Genomic DNA, 23,606 nt, shown 5'->3' on the forward strand with positions numbered 1-23,606 from the left:
CATTCAACAGGAAATGAAAACAAAACGAAGCTCCCAAGTTTTGAAATCGAAACGGACACAGCTTCCAGCTCCAAAGTTTTCAGGATACACATTAATAAACGGACTTTCTGGAAGACAATGTCTTGCCAAATATACGAATAAAAGGTTTCTTTCTTTAAGTAGTGCGCTCAAGGCGCTCCTAGTGCACTGTGACCCAGTCAGTCTTCTTGTTCCAAGACAGCTTCTTGCTTCTTTTCTGCACATCAACAGGCATGAAGCAGCGCCCAGCTTGTCTATTGTCCTCGCGCCTCGCTTCTCTCAGGAAAGACAATAGAAAGATCATTTTGTGCCAAAATTTTAAAAAGTCGTTTTGACCTGAACTATTGATTACTCGCAGCCGAATCACAATAAATATTGCCTTCCAGGATTTTGTCCTTTATCCTCTGACACAGAAAAGCAGCCCTCTCACAAGAAACATAAAATGTGTGTGTATAAAAATAGGAATCTGGGCTTCTTTTCACCGTCTTTTCATGCCAGGACCCAGGTACTTTGATGGGGAGCACAGTACAAACTTAATCTCGAATTCTATGTTATTCGCATTTCCTAACCACCATTTTATGGCATTGTTGCACTAAAGCTTCTGTCTCTGCATCCATTCGTGCAGGTCTAAGGAGGCTGTAAATCCAGCCAGAGAAGCCAATTCTTTAAAGTGTCTGTTGTTTTGTTGGTGTTTAGTTGTGTGTGGTTAATATAGAGATTATTGATCTCTAAGTTTCAAAATGGTTTAAGTGATTGAGTGTGAAAGTAATACGAGTTTTATCTAGGATGATCTTAACAGTGGTTTTATTGAAATGGGTGAGTCTGCCAAAGAGCTTTGTTTTTCATCTGCTTCGGCTGTGTATTTATTGTCCATTGTTCGGCCATTGCTTTGTACATGCATCTCAACCCATGGGTTTTATGATGATAGGGTTTGCTTGTGAACTGTGTTGCACTAGTTTATTGACGTGTTCCTAGGGTATATGTTGGTGGGGAGTGTGACAATGCTGTTGATTTCAACAATAAGGTTACGATTAAATGCTTGAATTAATCTTAGTCACTGACAATCACTTGGGGCTCCAGTCCATCATTTTTTACCCAGTGTGCCACTCTAGACAAAGGCCCACCTTATGCAAGTCAGTACCAACCCTGCTCCTCATAGCAACAGTCTGATGACTGAGTGCTGTTGATTTGGCAGCGCTTTGCTAAAGGTGTATATTCACCACCTGTGGCTGTCTGAAGGCAGGGTAAGGGCATCTACGGGCCAGCTAGTTGTGTTTTAGGGTGAGCTGAGAATCGTTGATAGTCGTCAGATGTCTGAAGGCCATCTAAAGGTTCTCTGAAATATTCTTAGAGTCTCGAGGGGCTGCTAAAGATGTCTGCAGGTCAACTGAAGATTTCTGAGGATCAGCTAAGGGGACCAACTGGATCTGACTACGGGCAGGCTGTGTCTCTTTGAGGACAAGCTGGTGTTCTCTGAGGTGATGGTGCAGGTTTCTGAGAGCAAACCAAGATTCTCTGACGGCAGGGCACTAATGTTTAAGTAAAAGCTGTGGGTAACTGAGGAACAGATAAAAGAGTGTTGACTGGGTGTATATAAAAGCAGACCAGCGGCTTCTAAGAGGTGTTTACATACCAGGTTGGGGTACCTGAAGACAAGCTGAATGTCTCTGGTTTTGTCTAAGAACCATCTCCAGGTCGTTGAAGATTGTTCAAGCATCAACCGAGTCAATCTATAGATAAACTGGGCTGTCATAATGAAGGGCGAAGGCCTCTGTGGGCCTGCTGGCATTGCCTGAGGGTTTGCAGAGAAGTTCTTAATACCATCAGGTGGTTAGCAGTGACTAGCTGGAAGTGTGTGATTGTAGATTGAGGTCTGGGCTAAGTATAGAATGCCCTAATGGATGTTTGAAGGCTGACTGAGTATGAGTCAGGAGAGATCAGGGAAACTAGAGAAGGTTTCCTCAAACACAAGCACAGATATATGTATAATTCAAAGAAGCCCAGAGGGTAAGGAAAATATTTTTCTTAACAGGTGGAAAAACATCTGGCCTGCCCATATTATTCCTTAACAATTCTAGATAACCAATCACATAATGTCCCACCTTAGTAGGGATCCCTATTAACAATGTTGCAAATGTCAATAGAATTTTCAAATTTCCATTCAGACAAATAGGATGTACAAATTGATCGCATGAACTTGATACCCTCACACATCTCTGGCATCAAATTGAAACTGAAAACTCGAACAGCCCTAATATCAAGAGTTCAAGCAGTTTACTCACCTTCACCAACAGAGTGTAAATGCAGTCCAATGATAGATCAACCGTACAACCTCCTCGAAGCCCTATCCAGCATTCTGGAAGTAAAATGAACAGTGCTAGTAAGCAAGTCAGTCATGGCTACTCAAAACTAGTGTCTTAAAAAGGGAAGGGTTAAGGGTGTAAGCTGAACTTCCTGGAGATCCACCTGAATGCTTAAAAACTCCAACAAAAAGGACAGAGAGGGCTCCCACTCCCCATCCCCGGTACAGCCCTGCACTAGGACTGAGGAAAGCACTCCATTCCCCAAACCAACTAAAAAGCAGCGTAAACGAGTGCGAAAGGCAAGAAACAAGACATTGCAGTCAAAGGAGGCTGTACCAAGGAGACTCTACCCAATATTTGGGTCAAGAAAAACAGGAGGCAAGGGCAGGCCCATCATTAATACATCATACTACTGCCTTGATGCAACATCAAACACAGACACCGCCTTACAAGTCTCCATGGATATAATGCCCATGCCAGAAGAACCCATCAATAGGCAAACAAAGGAAAGGCAGGGAATTCATTTACTGGATGTCAATAACCACAGACATGAAATAGATCAAACAAATGAATACACAACATTCATCGATCGACACACGTACAACTTGACACAGCAGAAGGCCATAGAGGGAGATTTATTGGAGGATGAGTTGACCACGCTGATAACTCAGAACAGGTTTCTAACTCAAACAACGCTGATAGCACACCCAAACTGGTCTCCACTCCAATTAAACCTCCTATTCCATTAGCTCAACCTGTCAATATCCTTTATCAGTCAAAGGGCAATGCAAATTCTAAGCCGATAGACACCGAGGGTCTACGCGTAGTGAAGCCATACAAACTGTCTATTGTAACCAACATGTACGATTGAAAGGTCTGATTAAAATATACCTGCTCAGCTAAGGAGTAAACCCGCTAATCCATTTTAATTCCCAAACTTTATTCGGTTCATGTCAAATAACGATAAAAGCAGCATGTCTATACATAAAACCATTCTTTAAAATCATCCATTTCACAGTATAAAACCAACTGATAAAATTACATACATAAAACAGATTGTTAAAATGCATCTAATAAAACACCTTTTGCCCATAATACATTACAGATCATAATACACTATGGGAAGCAAACATCAAATCGCATGCTAAAATCATAGGGCACTTAGGCTAATCCATTACGTTTCCCAAGTCATTTAGTGAGGCTCTGATACACAAAACCTTGGAAAGAAACATAGCAACCCTATAACAAACCCATCACTCAAGTCGCACAAATACTTAAAGCTTCCTGGTGGTAAATATTTTTTCTTTTAGAAAGAGAAGTTGAAGATAACATTTCCTAGGTGTGGAGTAAAACCTACAGAAAAGTACTATGTGCTAGGATGACGGCTCCAACCTATGGTCACAGGGGCATTTCGAGGTAATGGTTCCCCACCCTTCTTCCTTTGTAAATGTGGTCACACAATGAAAGATTAGGCGGCGAAAACGAGTTAAAATGTATCTATGATAAGTATTGTGGGTTAGCGTAGGATACAGTTTGCGACCAGATGATCATTCAATGCTGTGTAATGCCCACTGACAACTTATGTAGATGTAACTGAACTCTTTTCTCTAGACAAACCTTAAATACATGCTCCTTTAGAACCCCTTTAACGTAGTCAGTGATGGCCTCTGGGTGTGCCCAGAGCCCTCTCTGTCTGGCCCTGGCCCCGCAATGATTGTTTTATATGCCGTAGCCAAGATATTTTGTTAGCCTGGTCTAGTCCCATACAGTCCTTAATGATTGATCTAGTGAAAGGAGTCTCTATTTTGGACTATACGGATTGCCATAATAAGAGTGGTTTACTTTCTAAGGTGTCTAATAGAAAGCCAGTTCCCGAATTCCCAAAGAACAACAGAGTCCAGCATTGAGTGGGGTACCGCTAACAATCTCATAAAAATCTTGTTTTCTTGCTTTTGTAAAATGCCAATATCCCCCATACCCCAAATTCCTGCCCCATATATCGCTGCCGAAATGTATTTGGCAATGTATAGGGTTTCCAGCTCTCCAACTGGTTTAGTACCTAACTTGGAGGCATATAAGATGCATAGGTTTCCCTATGGTGATTCCAATAGAATTTAGAGGAGATTTGAATCCTTAAATAACTAAAGGTTTGTTCTCCTTAATATCGAAAATATTAGATTTCACCCTTGCTCGACCACAGCTCATGGTACAATTTTTTGCGATGTTAATTTCCATACCCCTCCTCTCCCTAAAATCTGAAAAGCTGATCAGATCCTACAGGCTATTTGGGGTGACTGCCAAAACAGCAGTGTCCTCCGCGTACAACAGTATTGGTATGTGCTTCCACCCAATCGTAGGGGTAGCTGCACCAACCGCCTAGAGTGTTTCTTTCACTCAATTTATATATAGGGATAAGAGGAAGGGCGCCAATACGCACCCCTGCTGAACCCCTCTCCCTATATTAAAGGATGGAGTTAGTTCGCCCTTCGTTCCATAGCGGACTTTAGCTGTTAAATTGCTATACATATAGGCCAAAAGCGCGATTATCTCCGTTGGCACCCCCAGCTTATCCATACATTCCCAAAGTCTGCTGTGATTGACCAGGCTAATCCAAAAGGTGCAAATCCAGTTCGAAGTATAACAGATGTTTTCATTTTATCTGTCATGTCATGTGTATAATGTGACAGAACAGATATATGTATGCAGTGGTTACTTCAGCATTTGGCATAGAAAGAAAGTCAGATTGAGGCCTGTGCTGTGCATTATCTCTGCTGTTATGGTAATTTTTCTGCAGCTGTTAGAGTATTGTTTTATTAGCTTTTTTTAATTGGATAAAGTGGCAACGTTATATACCGTCACCTCATTTGAATGAGTATGCATTTAATCTTAATCATTTTTCAATATATTATGTAAGAGAAAAATAGGGCATTGAAGGGCAGCTGGATAAAATGAAGTGCTACATGAGAAAACGGGGTTGCTGGTGGTGTTAGATGCATATTCAGACCCTGTGCAACTATAAGTATTAGCAAGGTTGCTTCTTAATGATGCCCACTAAATGGGACCAAAGTAAAACAGTGATTGAGCAACAGTAAAATAATATTTTGCCTGGAGCACAGACATTCTTTGCACCATTCCTGGAAAAGTAAACTGATTTTTATATTATAATGTGATCTCTTTCATAAATGGTAGAATGCTATTTGGAATCATATGTCCAGAATATTTCAGAAAGTATGTGTCCAGCCAGGTCCTTGCCAAAGATACTTGGCAGTTTATTGAAACGGCCATGATTCCCTCTCAGTTTGTCACACAGTAGTGTGTAAATTGCTTTGCCACATTGAAACTTTTCAGGTACTGGCAAGTGTGCATTTGCAGTCTGTAGCTGGTTTGGTTAAATAGTGGAATGGGAAATAAATATCATTGCTTAAATTTTATGCTACCTTTTAATGTAAATTAATATTTAAAGTATGTATTTGAATCTTAAATATTTTATTTTGTTTACTTGCTTTTTATAGGCAACACTTTGTTTTTTATTTAGCTCGTCTTTACTGGAATTGGAAAGCAACTGCCATGGGTAAGGATAAATCTCGGAGTGTAACAGAACTATCGGGAGAGAAGATTAGTGGTACTCTTGTGCAGACACTTAATGGAAAGAAAAGTCATGAGAAGGGATGGTGGCGTATACATTATTTTTTTCAACACAAAGATGCTTTGAATGGCAAGACACGCTGGACAATAAAACAGAGCAGACATACATCAGTCCAAGACAAACCAGACCACATCCAGTGAAGAGACTTTACAGCCTGTGCAGCAAACAGTGGTGTTCCTCACAAACAACAGGCCGAGTGTAATTTGAAAATGTGTGCCATAGCATGAGACCAGTAACCCAAAAATAAAAGCATTAGATTTAGATAGGCCAAGCAAGCATCAGATGATTTCTGCAGAGCACGAAACGAAATCCCCACAAATTGATGAATTTTAAACTTAACTACGAAAATATGTTGCTCAGTGTATGATGACAGTTACATTTATATGTGCATCAATTTGGTCAAACTAACTAAGGGCCTTATGTTCATTCAATGCATTCGGTAAAAGTGGTCACAAGTTGCAAGCTGACTTTTACCAATTGCTTTGTTTTTATGCGAATCGACATGTTCAAACACATTGCTTCACAAAATTCTATTTCGTAGGGGTTCACAATTTGACCTACCTCATTAATATGCATGAGGTAGGTTGTAAATTGCGACACTATACGAATCTCTGCTAGAAGAAGTATGGTAGGCTGCTGGGGCCAGCAGACCACAATGTCTCTGATTGCTTTTAAATAATGCTGTAAAAAAAATGCAGCCGTTTTCCTTCAAGGAAAACGGGATGCGTTAATAATATTATAATAATAATAAAGAGGAATGTTTTCCTAAGGGGCCACTTCCTGGTTGCGAATGGCTTCCTGCTTCTTTTGAGGTGTTAGTAACCAATAAATGATTTGCGACTGCAACTGTGCAAATTCGAAGGGACACTCAAAACATGCCCCTTATTTGTAATTGCAAACCTAGCATGCGATTCAGTAATGAGTATATCATGCGCAGTTGAAATCACACTAGATATGCCTAAGGGGCCAGAAGCACAACACAGGACATAGGAAGCATGCCAATAGGATCTGTTTAACACTAAAAAGGGACCTGAGGGTCATGTTTAGGTGAACCCGAGTGAAAGAGCGCCAGACAACCTATGTGAATTCGGGGAATCCTAGACAAGTATTTAGTCAAATTTGAAGAGGTGGAGCCTATTTTATCTGCAGCAGATTCCTTATTATGGCGATCTCCCATCCAGCCTGTTTTACTTAAAGTAAAACGGGATGCATTAAAAAAAAATAAAAGAGAGAGGAAAGTTTCAAAACTTTTTTACGAGTGAGCAGTGGTCCCAAAAGCTACTGTCCACTGCTAAAAAAGTTTTTACAACACTCACAAAGGAAAAGTGGTCCCTAAGGTACCTCTTCTCATTTTCAAATGGGTTACCACCTCCTTTGAGGTGTTGATAACCCATCAATGATTTGCGACCTCAAATGTGCCATTTCGAAGGGGCGCCCTAAACATACCCCTTTTTATTTGCACTTTGATGTGTAGTTCCAGACCTATTATGTGATTTGGTAATGAGTATATCATGTGCAGACGCAAATACACTGTAGTCTGTTCAGTGAACCCGAGTGGAAGAGCGCCATACAACGTATGTGAATTCGGGGAATACTAGAAGGGTATTTAGCCAACTCTGATGAGGTAGAGCCTTTATTATCTACAGCAGATTCCTTATTACTGTTTGAGACAATCTCCCAACCAGTAATAAGAGAGAAGAACGAATCCTAGTATGCAAGGGCAATCTCCTGACTCAAAATTTTATGACGTGGTTTCCTGACTCAAAGCACAGAAGGTACCAGCCAACACCAACAATGTTATTATGGTCGAATAGGAAATGCCACAGAAACTACTGGGTGTCATATATAGAGTGGAGAGGTGGTCTCCTAACTCTATGGTACTTACAGCACAGCATAAAAGAAATGTTTTCATTGCCTTGCAAATGGGAGGTATTTTGAGTGCCTTTAGATCTAAAAGAACAGAATTCCAGAGCTTAGGGATGAAGTGGCAGAAGGAGCTCAAGGGGTGCCTAAAAGACACACATTTTCTGACAGCGACGAGCAGGCCGCTTGAGGGACAAGGTGACCAACATAGCAGGCAATGTCTGGGATGGGACAGAATAGCAATTCATTTACTTTTGATGAACCCTATCTTACCCAGAGCCATCTCAAAGTCAGGTCCCCACCTAGTGCCAGTCTCTCTTTCCCACTAACACCGGGAAGAGTCAGACATACCAATGAGCAGACACATACGCTGGGGAACATCTTGGGCCTAGAGTGTCAGCAGCACTGTAGCAAGCAATCCTCAATCCATGTGGGGCTGTGATAGCAGGTGGGTTACGAGACCCCTCATCTATATTAAAATGCTGTGGTATGGGCTGGGACAGACCTGCACATCTGCTGTGTTTATATGGTATTGGAAAGTAAGACACAAGCATATATTTTCCTTTTATTTACAAGGTTACCTGAGTTTGTGATGCCGGTTTTCGATGCCTATGTGTTTGAGTGAACATCTTCCAAAAATGGGCCATGCTGCAAAAATGCCCTCGTGGACGTTACATAACTCTGAACAAACAATAGCTAATTATGACAAAGACTACATTTTAAAGAACGGAACTATTCAGATTCAGTTGTTATTGTAGTATGATGGGATGCTGAGGCATTTAAGTAGATAATTAGATATATTCCTCGCGCTCTTAGAAACTCTAATACTGGTTTTAGCAACTTTTTGAAACACCAATGGCCTGAAGAAAGACTGAAAGCAGGAGCTACAAAATAATAGGTCTGATCTCTCCACTGAAAGTAAGGAAACGTTGATGGGGAGCATACATTGGGACCACTAGGTAAGCATCCTTGAGATCTAACTGGACCATGAAGTCTCCTTCTATTAAAGTATCCTTTCCATCTTGAAGAAGAGAAAATTGATGAGGAAACCCCTACGATGAAAGATAGTAAACCGATTACCCATTTTTCCATAAGACAGCAAATCCCCTGATCTATAAAGTTTGTTTCTGTTCTGTGAAAAATATATATATTTTTAAACTTCTTTGGATGGGAGTGGAGAAGAACTCTAGATAAAAACCTAAGACAGTCTAAAGAACCCACATTTCTTTAGTCAATTTCTCCTGATTGCTTATGAAATGACGAATTAGTGGAATAATGTTGATGGCTCAACTTGAAAGGAAGAGTTTCCTGATTTTCCAAAGTAGTTTCCAAATGGAAAGTGTCCTTTTTGACCCCGACCTCTGGATAGAAAGAAAGTGTGATTTTCTATCATTCCAGGGTCCTCTGCGACAAGGATATCCTTTGTATGGAGAATGTTAGGAGAAAAGGCTGCTGGAGCGGTCCCTGCCTCTGCCGGCCCTGTAAAAAGGTTTGCCTGGAACACTTCTTTTATTAGCTGTTTGGGCTTTGTCCAAAGAAGTAAATGTGTTGACAAATCTAGTAACATCTTTGGCAAAAAGATCCCCACTGAAGGCCTGGCTATGTTACTGCCAGATCACAAAGCTTAGGATCAATACGTAATAGTGTGGATCGTTGGCTTTCAGCAGATAGGGAGCAATTGGCATTGCCAAAAAGACAAATGGCTCTCTGGGCCCAACTAGCTAGAAACTTAGGGTAGCAACCTGATCTATTGCTGTGAATGCTAGATCTAGAATTGTCGAAAGCAAATCTAGGAGTTTATCCTGGCAGGCTTTCCAATACCCTTTTTGGGGGATTTTTTACATTTACCCAGAAAGACTAACAACTAAGGTTTTATATATGGAGTTTGTGAAACTTGTGCCGGTACGGTTGGTCTTTGGGCATTCTGCCCGGAGTCTATTTCGGACTTCATTTGGGAAAGGTTCTTTTACCCAGTTTTCAATGAATGCAGCAGCCCACTAAGGGGCCCAATAGGAATGTACAATTTCTTCTGGATCAAACGTGTCTTGGGGAAGAAAAGAAGGAATTTGTGAATTAGAAGATCCTTCTTCTGCATCATCATCATCTTCACCTCTCTTCTTTTTTTGGTGCGGGTCTCAAAGACCTTTCATTATATTCATCCAAGGTCTCTGATTATAAATTTACGTCAATGTTATTTCCAGAAAGTGCACTGCCAACAAAATCATCCTCTTTGTCCTGTTCAGTAGTTTAAGGGGAATAATCTAAATGTGCCCTTTTTTAAATTCCCTGATTCACCTGGTTTCGCACCAGATTTCTAACTTTTAGGGGTTGCAAACAACGATTTTCATTTAGGTCTGGGATGAAAGACAATAAAAGTTTTATTTGTAGAGCCATAGGGCTTAAAGTATTAGTAATGCTTTTCTGAACATAGTTTTGCAAAACCTTGTCAAACAGTATTTTCATCAGAACCTACAGCAAAATTGTATCATTTTCTTGTGTTAGATCACCCGGAATATTATTGGAATTATTTCTTGACATCCCTAGTATATTTAATATACTATATGTGGCAGAATCAATTAAAACCCCTAGAATATTTAAAATAATAATAACCACCCTTTTAGTATAAAGGGTTACTCACTACAGTCTCAATGTAAAACTGTATAAATCTAATATTTACTTTAAGAGACTGTGGGCTTACGTCGACCTTCATTTGCCACTCCCGAAACACATAGGAGAAATAAACAACACACACCAACAATTGTAATTACCTAGTATATTCTAAGTGGTACACATTTTTGGTTTCATATGAGGCTGTCGCGCACATAAAAATAACCCACAACGTGACTTGGTGACAAAGTGACACACAATGAATAAATACGTTTGACACTACACAATACAGACAAAAGTTGGTTTGAACATGATATACATAAAAAAGAAATTAAAGAAATTAAAGAAATTAAAGAAATGACCGTTCTCTCACATTTCAACAGTTCAACAAAACACCCCATATTATTATTGCCACTTTGTAGGATGTTTGACAGAGAACATGGAACAATAGGCTGGCCGTCAACGTTTTGACCTTGTGTGTATAACTGATCTAGAGATGTTAACAATTCCTCTAACAGGTCATGTGCAACAAGTTGACCCAATCGATACGAGAACACAGCATGGAGATTTCGAACACCTCCTAGTAACAAGGGCACCACTACCAATTGAAGTAAAAGCTACTATAACAGGCGACCCAACGAATCTGGTGCAGCCAAACCAATGTCAACAAGACAATTTAAAAAAAGAGGAAGATAGCGAAAAGCAACAGCAAAGGCCAATATGAATTTATCGAATCTCCTTCAAATTGACACTATGTCAATGTCAAAGGATGTAGAGCAAAATTCGGGTCAGGAGAATATCAAGCAGACTAACATATCTCAAAATAATATGGACGATTATAGTATGAAATCGGATAATCTGCAGCGATGGAGTACACTTTATCAAATGGATGAACGTAATAACAAGCTAGAATTTATCGAACTAGGAAATAAAGATGAGGTATCAAATAAACAACACTCTTCTGTAAACAGCCATATTCAGGATGCACATTGTTTGGTCAACCGGGACTCAGGACCAATATGGGATCTGTTCTTTAGAACCTCACAATTAATACTAGAAGCCCTGATTTATCAGTCAAATAAAATGGAGGTGCAGGTAGACCTTCTTAGCACCATGGCAACCTCAGTAGCAGGAATTGATCACAAGATAGACACGCTAAATTATCTGGTAATAAGAGCTCAGTCACAATCAATATCCTCATACACAGATTGTAGTTGTGCTCCACTGATCAACAAACTGGCCACAATTCCGGAAGTATTAAATACAATAATTGAAGACCTAAGAGGAAATTTATTTACACCCGGATACAAAAATGGGAGCGTAACTGAAAAAATTACGATTAACAAAACTGTAAAAGAGGAAAGTAGCAAGGATTTAATTGATGAAAAAAATTTGTCCCAAGCAGGTAGAATTTCATTCGCCTTGCAAACAATACAATCAGAAACACCACAGGAATACCAATTATTAAAAAGACAGAGGAAAAAACAACGGAAAGCAAGAAACAAAGTTACAAAAGCTTCAAAAATTGTATCTTGCCCTGAAATTGAGTTAATAAAAGCAGGGAACAGCCTATTGAATTCAAAAGGACCAAGGAACGTAATTTCGAAACAAGTAGACAAAGTTATAGAAGTAACAAAACCCCTCTATCCTTTGTTTAACAAAAAATTGCCAGACGCTATGAATAAAACTATCAAAGACCCAGTAGATCATAAAAAACTGAATGACTTAAAATAAACAACACCAAACAGCCAGCACAAAAGCTAAGAACACTAATATAAAAGTGAGAAGCTAACTATCTCACAACGAGAAGACAAAAATAAAATTTGACCAATCCACATAAATGAAGATATTATAGGTAAAATAAAAAATCAGAAGGAAATTAAGACAACACAAGAGTGTGAAATAGAAAGAATAAAAATTCATAACACGTCGAATGCAATATCCCAGGTTAATCAATCATTAAAACAATCTTCATGGACCCAGGAGCCACTGAAACTGATAGGTGAGCCAAAAGAGCAGGAGCTACCAAATAATTGTAATCCACTGCAAAAAGCCAAAATAAAAAAACAAGTTCAAAAGGAGGGAGGAGTCCAACTGATTTTTAAACCTGAATATAAATCCTGGGGAAACAATGACATCCTGAATCGTGGTAACATCTTGAGACTGTGTAAAGCAATACTGGCGCTAGAAAGAATTAGAAGTACAGATATTGTATCAATTGAATGTTTAGCAAGTGAAAGCAGCAATCAAGAACCAACCCTGGTGAACTTGGACCTCACCCACCTCTGTAGACCTTATTATACAAGAATATGACCTTTTTTTGGCTTGGGGAATAAAAGTTATGAGACCGCTCCAACCTTCCTACCCAAGTCCGTTAATTTCACCAAAAAAAACAACTACATTTCGGAAGGGGTCGGAGAATAACCAGGCATACTCAATATTAAAAAATCCAATATGACAAAACATGGAGCAAACATCAAAATTCTCTACTGCAAACAAAAGAGAACCAATGGAGGAGTTACAACTTGGTTGGCTAACGACAGCACTGCATAGAGCAAGGGAGTATTGACGACTTACAAATGATGATCCCAAGAAGGAAGTAACAAATCTAAGTGGTACAATACGGCTATGCTCATGGAACATAAAAGGAGTTCAATCTAAATTGCAAAATGAACAACTGACCCAAAGGTCAGAAGATTTTCAAATAATCTGCCTACAAGAGACCTGGGCAAATGACCCTTTTATATTAGAAGGCTTTAAGGGATACTATATGTCCGCCACGAAAACAAGTAAATTCGGTAGATCATGTGGGGGCCTGGCTACCTTTATTTCAACAGAAATAAAAATGGAAAGTGAGGAGAAAATACAAAATATAACCGACTGTTTGATAGTAAAACTATGATATAAAGATGAACCAGTAAAGAAAACACTCTTATTAATAAATGTATATATACATCCTGATGGCAATTCAAGAAAAGCAATGGTTAGCAGTTTGTCAACTATAATACTTCAGCAACTGAAAAGGACACGCAACCTGAGGTCATCATTACGGGTGACTTTAATATGAATATGTTATGGGCTTATGTGACAGATGAAGAAATACAGGAACAGAACTACTTATGGGCAATTCCAAGTCCCTGCCCTATATCGGATACTAGGGAAGAGAGGAAAGGGAAAATTGGGAAGAATTTTGTAAAAGTTCTAGAATCCTTCGGTTTAAGGGTGCTAAACGCACGTTTTGCGCAAGATAGACCACCTGCCTGGACTTATCAAGCCTTGGGTAACAAGTCGCGAATAGACCATACAATAGCGTCATTAGACTTATTTCAAAAGATTTAAACCTACCAGATCGGTGAAGCAAATGGAAGTGACCATAATCAACAAATAATAGAGTTAAAGTTAAACTGTGTAAGGCATGGAGAATATGCGACTCTTCTGGGAGATATAAATACGGTAAATTATAAGTAGGGCTCCCGGTTTTATGGTATTTATTTTTTTGCCATTTCCGTCTGTATTTATCCATATTTATTTTTGGGGTATTTTTTCTGTATTTATCCACAGATGACGCTACAGCTAGTATTTTTCCACATTTATTTAAATTGACAATGCACACATCTACCATAATTGGAAACGTGGTGGAATCTCAATTGTATTTGTTTTATCTTTTTTGAAAATTCAAAAATAAATAATCATATAGTAACAAAATTCTTGGAAATGGATTGGCTCTGAAAGTCCGCTAGGGCTGGGATGGAACCAGTGACATAGGAAGAAAGCCCCCGCAGAACAATCAGAGCAACGCTCAGTTCTCACCACTTTAAACACGAGCAGATCGGAATATTTCACTTGAGTAAAAAAGCATAGGTTGGTACATTACGGCGTGGATCCGTACAGACGAGTTCCTTGGAGAACAGTGTATGGGGCAATAAACCAATGTGGGGTGCCATCTGCAGTGATGCCCAGTCTGAATCGAGGGACAGACACTGGTCTGGAATTTCCCACCCACGCAGATGTTCGTCTGTCTCTCGAAAGATATGGATGTTTCTCGTCTGTGTCTTGGCTCAGACTGCTTCATCTCGGCTGCATGTCCTCCCCCCGGGCCACATGCCAGAGCCACAGATGTGCAAAAGGGGAAGACGAAAGCATGCTGGACCACAAATTCATCAACAAGTGCTAGACGTTCCCGCCGAGCTGTTTATTTCCCCAGGACCCCCACCTGCGACGCTGGACGTTTTTCAAGCAGGTGGGGCGGAGGGCAAAAACGGAAGATGTATCTTTTGGGCCCACTCCCCCGGACAGTTATCCTATGTGAATTATGGCAACAAACGCATGACCGAGCACTACTGTCCATGCCTTCAGGTTGTCATGGTACACACATGTGGATTCACGTGGAGCACAACTTGCCTCCCTCTATACGTAATTGTTACCTCTGGCAGAGGAACGTTAACACTGATTACAAGGTGACATCTCTCACTTTTGAGCTTGAAGCACATACCTCGATTGTCTCTCACGAGTCAAAAGTAATAGATGCAATTTCAGGTTTCTGTTAGAATTACTACATTTAATGCCAGCAGCAGCACGATTCTGACAGTCACAGTCGCGTGTTGTATTTAAATAGATATTTCAGAAAACCAATAAAGAAAAGGAACTAATATTTAAAAAGGTGTTAACATCAAATTATGAACCATCTTTGGTTTCTGAGATGAACAAATCCATTCATTCGTTCATACACTGCGTTGGCACAGGAAGTTCTGCAAACTTGATCCGTGGGGAGAGCAGGGGGTGTGTGGCTTCACACACAGACAGTGTTTGAGCTGCCAGCCACACCGAGTACTTCACAGGTCTTTAAAAAGACCATTCACTTGTTAACGAGGCTTTGTTGTTTTTTTCACCCCTTCTTAGAGCCCCTGCATCTCCACTGTCCTCAAACTTTCCTTCACAGTACGCTCCGGGATGATTCTGTTAAAGACAGGCATCGCAGCATTGCGCGCATTCCCTGTGTCTGGCATCACACGTGATGTCTTGTGCACTGAAGCCCGGCAAAATTTGCTAGTATTTTGCCGTTACTAAATATAAATACAGACAAAGGAAATACAGTTTTCCGTCTGTATTAATATGTATAAATCCGTAAAAACGGAAAACCGGGAGCCCTAATTATAAGAAACTTTATTGGACTGAAAGCACCAAAGAATGGTTGAAATTTGTTTTGATGGCGAAGGTTCGAACGCTATTGAAAAATGGTCCCTCTTTACAAATAAATTAGTCCTAAGCCAGAAACAAAAAGTTAGTTACAAAGAATGGAAGATAATAAAATCAATGGCACTGGTTAAACTGTCTTCGGAAAGTCATCTATTAAAAAAAGAGCGTAATAAAATCTTGAGATTGGCTAAGAAACACCCAGGGAATTAAATCGATGGATAAATTAAAGAAAATAAATGCTGAAGTAAGAAAACAAATTTGGAAAGAGAAAATGCAAGAAAAACAAGCACTTTGGACTAAGGCATTACATACCAGTAAAAAGAATAATGCAAGGGAGTTTTGGTCTTTAATCAACAACTTAAATATATCTAGTAGAGCAACTACATCCTCTGTCATCCCTGAGTCAGATTGGGTCAACTTCCTTCACTTACACCTAAACTCCAACATAAACACAAGCATGGACTTGAGTCCCGGCATAAATAATTTGAGAAAGCCAGAGGATAAAAAGAATACTGACATTTCTATTATGGAAAGTCAAGTATGCTAATTTATTAAGAAACAGAGATCCAACAGCGCTCCTGGTCCAAATGGGATTTCAGCGACCTTTTATAAAGAGAATGCTTTACTATGGGCCAAGTACTTAACATTAGTATTTAATCAAGCGGTAGAAACATCAACCATCCCCTCCTCTTGGAGGGGTTCCATAATCTCACCTATTTATAAGAGCGGTGAGTGGTCAAATCCTGCTAATTACAGATTAATAACACTGCAAGATATCGAAGCTGAGGTCTTGGCATCAGTTCTTCTGAAATAACTAACAGAATGGGCAGTGGAAAAGCATTTAATACCTTCAAACCAATCAGGTTTTATACAAGGACAAGGCACAACAACAAATATATTAATACTTGGAATGTTAACAGAAAAATAAATATAAAGTGAAAAAACAACCGCTATATCTATGTTTCGTTGATTTTAAATCAGCTTTTGACTGTGTAGATAGACACATTTTATGGAGGAAATTGGAAAATTACGGTATTAACGCGGGCCTTTTAAAAGCAATTCAATTATTATATGCCGGGACTTGGACAAGGGTTCGATTAGGCAATGGCTCACGACTATCAAGAAGAATAGATACATCTCAAGGTCTAAAGCAAGGATGTGTATTAGCGCCGTACTTATTTAATCTATTTTTATCTGAGCTTACAGAAAACTGGATAACTCACCGAAATTGGCTAACAAACAAACTTCAAATTTATTGTATGCTGACGATGTTATCTTACTCAGCCAAACAAAGATAGGGCTGCAGCGACTTATAAAGGAAATATCAATGTATTCAACTAAGAATAAGATGATAATAAATTAAACAAAAACAAAAGTAATGGCAGTCTGCAATAGGGCATGGAGCCACAGTAAACATAAATGGTACTTACAAAGTCGGCAGCTTGAACAAGTAAAACACTACAAATATTTGGATTATGGTTTGATGAGAAGGGCTCATTTTCTCAACACAAAACCGAGCTGAAAAAAAGAAGTAACTGCTTGATTATGGCCTTTCGTTTATTACATAGCTGTTTGGGTGGTCCAACTTATCTTCCATTATTAAAGGTTATAAAAGAAAAATTAATGCCCAGGATCACTTATGGAAGCGAAGTTCTCTGCGGTATGGATTGTATACTTTTGAACAATGCTAGAACAAAAACATGTAAAATTTTGTTTTGACTGCCGGTTAATGCAGCGGCCCAGATCCGACTTGAATTTGGCTTTTGTAATCAGCAAGTTGCGAGGATGGGCCAGTATGTAAAGGCATGAAACAAATTAAAACTAATATTCTTAATCCAATGAGCTGTCTACTCTGGCAAGAAATGCAACAGAACCAAACTTCTCATTTTTATACATACCTTCAAACAGCACTAGAAGAACTGTCTGCACAAGAGATTTGGGAGATGTCAATAACATCATTATCTTTAAAAAAAAACTAATTAACAGACTAACAAAACATCTATCACTTTTAAAGGACAAAGAGATATTCATTAAAAGATCACATGCCTGGATGATAGTGAACGAATACACGACCTTCAAAGTGCAACCATATCTAGAAATACCGGGGACAATACAAACAAAGAACTTATTTATGACCGCAAGATTTGCCAACCTGCCGGGACTAATGCACGCTAAGCCGTGGCTGAAATCAACTAAGCCAACCCCCTTTAGATTATGTAACCGACGGGAGGAAAATATTATACATTTGGTTTGCATATGTACATCATTGAAGGTTGAAAGAAAGAGGTATTTAAAAACCTGTTTTAATGAAAGAGGGATACGATCATGCAGACAAGCTCTGTTAGCTTGTTTTAAGCCAATGGATATAGTAATGATTGCAAACTTTACTAAATGTATGACCCTTGTAAAAAAGAAGTTGGAAGTTAATGATTCGAATATATTAGGAATGGAAGTTGCTGGTAGTTAGAGCAACATTTGCACATGAGATATTGCACAAAAGTAAAGAACTTATATTTGTAAATAATTGTTATTTTAAGATTTGTAATAATGAATCGTAATAGTGATGAACTGAATTTGTGAATTTAGTGTATTTTATGAACTTATGTAGATACGTTTTAATGATTGAGTTCTGGTGATTTTCGAATTGTAAGATTTTAATTGATCATGCAATAAATATTAAACTTTGTGTGTATGTGTTATTAGTTAGACATTGCGGCAGGTCTTCCTCAGGACTAGAAAGTCATGAACAGCCTATATTGGGAAACAATTGGTCACATAAGAATTGTATGTGTTGTCTAAAACATTTTTAAAATACAAGGAGGGTGCTGTGGGTGACTCACCTGTGGGTCACAAGTTGACTTTAGGAAAAGAGAAACTCCTCTAGTCTAGGATGGAGTCCACAAAACGGATCCCCAAGTATCCATACATTTCTATTCAAAGTCCTGCATGGGGAGACCCCCCAAAAGGGTTCACTGTGAGGTAGAAAAAGAATTACATAATGAGTAATAGGCCTGCATCACGCATAATACTTAGATCACCGTCAGAAAGGGCATGAATTGTTCACTGATTAAAACATTTAAACACTGAGGCTTCTTAAATACAGCATCAACTATGTAGACTGCAGTGCAACTTCACGATCCCCAAGGGTTTCTAAAAATCGAAAATGGGGCGTATTTACTAAAAGGTTATCCATGATTGAAACATTTAAAAACAACTGAGAGGTGGTGACCTTAAACTTACCAAAGTCAGCTGGCTCTCAAAAAGCGATACCTTCTTGCGGCACGTGGAAAGCAAACACGGCCGGAAAAGCTCACTTATTTAAATAAAGAGTGAGTATGATGGCCGCTGCGTAAGCATGCACGTCTAATCAGTAAATTGCGTGAACAGCCAAAAGCTGTCAAATAACTCATGTGGAGGCAATAGAAAATGGAATGCCATGACATGCATCCAGTGAGTGGATCACTGTAGGCAAAGGTGATATTGTATTAGCTTGGCAGGGACCTCGCAACACATCAATTTTTTCAAAACAGCCTGTTCCATTCCGGGTACAGCTTTCTGCAGTGCCTACGGTACAAGCAGAATCAGCGTATAAAATCTCTTAATGTACTTCGACCATACATTGACCTTTATATATAGATGTGACATTCAGACACCATTTCTTACGCAAAGCAATTGTGACTCCCAACAAAACAAGACTGGAAGGTAAGTGCGGCCAAAAAAAAAAGGGGGAAATAACCCACAACCAGATGCTTGAGGAGATTAATGTACAATTTGGTGCCAGGGCTGGTGACTGACCAGACCATTGGCAAGTGACGTGTAAAGAAGGACAGAGTCCATGCAACCTGCTTCAAAAAAAGGCTGGGATAGTTTACAGTTAAACTTAAAGTTACAACAAGAGGTCACATTTTTATTCTGGCAGATGGCACGTTTCTCCACCAGATCAACAGAGTAAATTACTCCTGACAGAGGTACCTTCTGCCAGATTTAGAAATGACAGCACCGCAGGAGGTGGTCATGTCTTACAGCATTGCCAGGAACCGCAGTCACAGCCGTTTCAGTCAATGCTTTTTGAAGTTTGGTGCAGAGCTCTGTCAAACTGTTTTTCTTTTTCCCAAAAAGGAAATCCCGTTGTGGGAATTTCTTTCTAAGAGTAAAAAATAATAAGCCATTCGTCAGGGGTGTTTTCTCCCCTGGCGAGTGCAGCATACTTTTTTTTTTTTTTTACTGCCCCTCACCATTAAGATTTGCCTGGCAGTGAATAATAGTTAAAAACGCTATGTGTCCGCCCACAGTCCAGCCTTAGAGTGGGCAGACAGATATATACGGCCTGGTTACGACTTTTGACAGTGCGGGAGCGGGCAGCATGCCACCGCCACACCCCCGCACTGCCAAGAGACACTGCCGCCCGCCCGCCAGATCACAAGTAAATTTGTGGTCAGCGTGGGGGTGTGGTTTAAAGACTCATTGTGTGCCTTATACACACCTGCACTCGCGAGTCATAGTTGTGGGCTACGTTGATGATGGAGCTGTCCTTACGAGCTTGTGGATTGGTCAGACGGAGACCTTTCCTGAATGAAGAACCGATTTTAACGCAGAAGACAGATATTTTACCCAATGTGGGTTGGAATTATCACCACAAAAGAAAGGAATATACTAAAGATTGTAGAGCGTTGGGAAAGTCGCGGGACGATTTCCCAGTGTATGCGAGGAACACGTGTCGGCTGAAGAGAAACTATAAGAATAAAGAAAGAAAAACAAGAAACTAAAAATACTGTTAATATTTATGCATACAGTATGCAGATAAATGTTTAGATACACTACAGACGTGTGCTGAGGATTTTCTTTCTGCACCGGTCGGGACCTGGTTGGTACGTTCTCAGGACAGACCGCAGTTAACTGCGACCCTGGCATCTGCTGATCAAGCAGTGTGAGCTTAGAGGAGCACCCTAAATTGCGAACTATGCTAGAGGGTTGACTGGCCTGCAATTGGGCTAAAGATGATCAAGCTTGGTGAACAGCTAGTTCCCTTACTGAGCAGGGAAGGAGCGGAACACCAGTACAGTTGAAGAAGTGCTAAGTTCCAGGCCATTGTCTGCTCACTGCTTTCCTCCCACCAGACTGGGAATGAGTCTGGATCAAGGTTCCTGCTGGAAATGCTGATGGACTGCCTGGAGAATCTGAAGTGCCCTGCCTGTGGGGAGAATGGGTAGGTGGGCTACTCCCTACAGAGGAGAGCCTGTCTGGACAGGGTTTATCATCCCATCTACAAGAGAAACACTTGTAATTATTGCAAGGTGTAGGTCTCCCCAGGACCAAAATGTCATGCAGCTGACATGTAGCAGAAAAACATCAACCAATATCTGCCCTGGTCATGAACCAGGGCAAAGATTGTAGCCTATAGCATGGAGTGGTGAGCCTCTCCCTCCACTCTTTGTCCCTAACCCCCACCCACAGGACACAAGCAAACCAACATGTGCCTCTAGTTGCCTCATCGGGACCCAATGGAAGCCACCTACTTGCTTAAAGATTGTCAGAGGAAGAAATTTGAAGCTGTAGCGTCTGCAATGCCACCAACCCCTTTAAACTGTGTTTTCTGGTTGTGGAAGAATTCACTTTTGAATCCCTGGTTCATAAACTATATTTGTTGGTGGCACAAGAGTCTGCTTCCTGTAGGTGTAGTTACCTCCCGGAGCGGAATAATTCAGTCACAACCAGCAGTGGTAAAATAATAGAACTTTTTGTTGACACATTTGACGCAAAGGGATTCCAGCAGATAGGAACATGAATCCTCTTTAGTCCTCGAGCCATGTGGGCTCCCGAAGAATTGACATTTGGCTGTTGGGTCAGGGAACTGCTGTCTGTACCACAGTGATGTAAATCTTCGGTGACCTTTTCGTCATGCAGACGTTTTGCGCATCGTGAACCGTGATTTGAAATAACAGCCATAGACCAATCTTGATCATAGGCATCCATTATAACGATAACTATAGTACCTAGCGCTTAAATGGCATTTGAGCTCTGATCTCTGCCTAGGAGGGGAGAGAGTTCTGGTTTTCATTACCAATCTTCATTTTATTTGTAATATTTACTTGAGTGTATAATAAAGTACTCAACTTTTTTCCAGCGTAAAGCACTTTTAAAAGCGTAAATCTTCTTGGATGACATTAATGATTTTTGCTGTTTTTGTCTACATGTGACTGTTTAAATTACTTTCCTTGTTTCCCCTAAACTATACTAAGGTTACAGATGGTCAAGCGCCCCACCTCCTCAAATACAATCAAAAAAGGCAAAAAAGATAAAACCCTAACCTGGGTGTGTAGAGGCTGTTTAAGCTATTTTTTGTGATTAATGGTGTTGCCTGTTTGGGCCAATTGCTGCCTGGAAAGGGCTTAGGGCAAGAAACTATGCATCTTCACCACAATATATTGACCACCATGCAGCACTGCCAACTTTCAACGTATTCTACTTGATATAGTAACCAACACCCATTTGGGCAACCCAAACCTATACATTCTAGGAGATCTCAATATATGGTTTGACTAAATGAATCTAACAACAACTATAGCTATCACAACCAGTCTTGAATCCTTCAACCTACAATAAATTGCTTCTGGCCTAACACACTGCGCAGGACATATTTTCAAGCCGAGGACAAGACACAGTTACAGACAACTCACAAGTAAACTGGAATGACCACAACATTACCTTCAAGATGCACGTACATATCAATAACAACACTTCGAAAACTAAAAAACCAACAACAATAGCTGATACAGAAAATGAAAAAAAATAAGACATTCAACAATTCAACACCCTTCAAAACCCCCAATAAATATGTAGCTGAAGACATGCACACCTTCTACTGCTGCATCTCCACTGCACTGGACAAACAGATACCAACAAAAACCACATCCAAAGTTGACAACAAAAACAATACACTCTGGGTTAATGACAACATCAAACAAATCTAAAAACACAACTCAATATACAACAGTGCAAATGGAGAAAATCTAATTGAATCCTGCAATCCAGAGTGTCTAAACAGAGAAGCACGATGATCACAAGATGTCTGTGACAAAAGCTCCAATGAATTGATCTAAAAAATTAAAAAGCTTGAAAATTACCTGGAGAACACAGAAAACTCCACACCAATGCGTGACCTAACCACCACAGAAAGACACCAATAACCATCCATTGATGCATACCATCAACGCCGTGTCACAAAAAGATGTCCTCAATATTATCATTGTGGCCAGGCCATCAGGATCACTTTCAGACCCACCACCGCCTAGAAGAATCTTTAAAGATATCCTTTGCTCAAACAATGCAAGAGAGGTAGCCAGATGACTACTCAACAAGTCCCTGGAACTAGGTTAATTCTCACTTGAGCTCAAGTCTTCCTACATCAGACATCTCCTCGAAAACAAAAATCTCGACCCAACTGATCCAGCAAACCATAGATCGATATCAAATGGACCATTCTTAGAGAACAAGAACGAGAGCAGTGTTTACTCAACTCTCTAATTTTACTGAACACTATGGCTTACTGTCAGACCAACAGTTTGGTTTGGTTTCAGACCACAGGCACAGAGCCAGCCATCATATCCATCTGAAAGGAGTTAACTTACAGTGGACAAAAACAGACTAGCTGCCTTATTACTTCTCAATTTATCAGCTAGATTTGACGCAGTCCACCACCATGCATTACTACAAAGATTTTACGATAACAGAATCCGTAAAGTCTTTACAATGGATTGTTTATCTTACAAAGTGTAGTCTACCTACCCCCTTTCACATCACCTCCACACACCCAATGGTATGGTGTTCCTCAGGGGCCCATCATATTCCCTCTATTATTTAACATCTACCTAACTCCCTTACCAAATCAGATTACATCATACAATCTCACCTGTTTCCACTACGCAGTTGACACCGAGATCAATTTAAAAATGGATATATTTGAAGCCCTCTAC

At 39.9% G+C, this 23,606-nt stretch overlaps 1 long non-coding RNA gene across 1 annotated transcript in view; it reads right to left on the reverse strand.

Annotated features, from left to right (window-relative positions):
* LOC146812371 (uncharacterized) overlaps positions 1–23,606 on the reverse strand; it is a 49,225-nt gene that overhangs the window by 21,211 nt on the left and 4,408 nt on the right. Inside the window, exons 2-3 of the long non-coding RNA XR_014966840.1 lie at positions 18,474–18,605; positions 2,301–2,374 (exon numbers count right to left, since the gene is read on the reverse strand). This is a non-coding gene — a long non-coding RNA (uncharacterized LOC146812371). The remainder of the gene's footprint in view (positions 1–2,300; positions 2,375–18,473; positions 18,606–23,606) is intronic.

Source organism: Triturus cristatus, chromosome 7, assembly GCF_964204655.1.
Source record: "Triturus cristatus chromosome 7, aTriCri1.1, whole genome shotgun sequence".
Lineage (NCBI taxonomy): Eukaryota > Metazoa > Chordata > Amphibia > Caudata > Salamandridae > Triturus > Triturus cristatus.